This window comes from Phlebotomus papatasi, chromosome 4 (genome assembly GCF_024763615.1).
Source record: "Phlebotomus papatasi isolate M1 chromosome 4, Ppap_2.1, whole genome shotgun sequence".
Lineage (NCBI taxonomy): Eukaryota > Metazoa > Arthropoda > Insecta > Diptera > Psychodidae > Phlebotomus > Phlebotomus papatasi.
The window spans coordinates 5,955,262-5,957,761 of NC_077225.1; the positions used below are offsets into that span (position 1 = coordinate 5,955,262).

Genomic DNA, 2,500 nt, shown 5'->3' on the forward strand with positions numbered 1-2,500 from the left:
TTCACAAAAATTTCCAAAATTTCCAAAATTTCCAAAATTTCCAAAATTTCATGAAATTTTGAAATGAGTTTTTCATGTTGTTTTCAATGATTTTGACGATTTCTGAAAATTTCACAAAAATTTCCAAAATTTCCAAAATTTCCAAAATTTCATGAAATTTTGAAATGAGTTTTTCATGTTGTTTTCAATGATTTTGACGATTTCTGAAAATTTCACAAAAATTTCCAAAATTTCCAAAATTTCATAAATTTCCAAAATTTCATGAAATTTTGAAATGAGTTTTTCATGTTGTTTTCAATGATTTTGACGATTTCTGAAAATTTCACAAAAATTTCCAAAATTTCCAAAATTTCCAAAATTTCCAAAATTTCATGAAATTTTGAAATGAGTTTTTCATGTTGTTTTCAATGATTTTGACGATTTCTGAAAATTTCACGAAAATTTCCAAAATTTCCAAAATTTCATGAAAATTTCAAAATTTCATGAAATTTTCAAAAAAATTTCATTTAACAAAAAATTTTAAAGGTATTTGTGCAAAAAAAAAAATTTTTTTTTGGTAGTATGTTTTACAGAGATTCGGGGTACCACCTCGGGAAACGTACGGTGGCGATGGTACAAGTACTAACTGGGAAATGTATTATATAGAAATCAAGCTATATGAATGGGCATGGTAGGACCCACAAGTACTAACTGGGAAATGTATTATATAGAAATCAAGCTATATGAATGGGCATGGTAGGACCCACAAGTACTAACTGGGAAATGTATTATATAGAAATCAAGCTATATGAATGGGCATGGTAGGACCCACAAGTACTAACTGGGAAATGTATTATATAGAAATCAAGCTATATGAATGGGCATGGTAGGACCCACAAGTACTAACTGGGAAATGTATTATATAGAAATCAAGCTATATGAATGGGCATGGTAGGACCCACAAGTACTAACTGGGAAATGTATTATATAGAAATCAAGCTATATGAATGGGCATGGTAGGACCCACAAGTACTAACTGGGAAATGTATTATATAGAAATCAAGCTATATGAATGGGGCATGTTAGTACTTATGGGTACTAGTTGGCAAATGTATATATTGAAAAAAAAAAAAAAATTGTAATGTTGTACAGAGATTAGTACTATCGGGAAACGTACGGTGGCGATGGTACAAGTACTAACTGGTATTATATAGAAATGTATATAGATAGTACTTAATGGGCAAATGTATATATTGAAAAAAAAAAAAAATTGTAGTATGGGGTACTACCTCGGGAAACGTATTATATAGAAATCAAGCTATATGTGGCGATGGTACAAGTACTAACTGGGAAATGTATTATATAGAAATCAAGCTATATGAATGGGCATGGTAGGACCCACAAGTACTAACTGGGAAATGTATTATATAGAAATCAAGCTATATGAATGGGGCATGTTAGTACTTATGGGTACTAGTTGGCAAATGTATATATTGAAAGAAAAAAAAAATGGTAGTATGTTGTACAGAGAAATCATGCTATGGAGGGAAGGTAAAATATATGATTGAGGTACTAAATGGCAAGTTGGTGTATTGTGATGGGTATTAACTATGACCCTCACAGTGCGCCACTTAGAAATTGTATGGAAAAGGTGTGGCAAATGGTACAAATGATATTAAAAGTAGATGGTGGTTATTGAAATCCTCAGTACTATTTGAAAATTGTTGCATTTCATGAATATTTATGAAAAATCGAGGTGTCATGAAAATTTTTGGAAAATTTCATGAAATTTTCACAAAAATTTCATTTATGAAGAAGTTTTAGAGGTATTTGTGCAAAAAAAAAAAAATTGTTTTGGTAGTATGTTGTACTGAAATTCGGGATACCACCTCTAGAATCGTACGGTGGCGATGGAAAAGTAGTACCCACAAGTACTAACTGGGATCGTCTTCTATAGGAGGTCGAATCAGTACCCATAAGTACTGACTGGCCATAGCCTATAGGAGCGATATGGCTTATACGTATTACGAATATATATCGCTGAGGTATATATTTGCTTAATGTCTCATATTAGCATATGGTTAAGGTCGTATTATACGAATGGTATATGAAGAGTATCCTATGTCGAATAGGAAGAGGAAATATGGTTTTTGGTGATATATATATATGGATATATATACATAACCATTATAACATGGCATTTTATATATTATATGGTTCATAGTAAAATGATTTATTTTTTTTTTAAATCATTATAGAAAATGGCATTAATATATAATTTGGTTCATTATAAAATGGTTATATTGTGGTTGTATGTTTTTAAACATACATATACTGGTATTAAAAAAAAAAAAATTATTTGAATATATTATTCAAATAAAGATTTTTTTTTTGGTCTATGCAACCAATTAAAGAATGATGTTAACATTATTCTGGTTGATCCTGCCAGTAGTTATATGCTTGTCTCAAAGATTAAGCCATGCATGTCTAAGTACAAACTATATTATAGTGAAACCGCAAA

At 30.0% G+C, this 2,500-nt stretch overlaps 1 non-coding gene across 1 annotated transcript in view; it reads left to right on the top strand.

The window, feature by feature from the left end:
* Window positions 1-2,408: 2,408 nt before the first annotated feature.
* Window positions 2,409-2,500, top strand: part of LOC129808641 (small subunit ribosomal RNA) — a 2,110-nt gene continuing 2,018 nt past the window's right edge. Inside the window, exon 1 of the ribosomal RNA XR_008752438.1 lies at window positions 2,409-2,500. This exon is cut by the window's right edge and continues 2,018 nt beyond it. This is a non-coding gene — a ribosomal RNA (small subunit ribosomal RNA).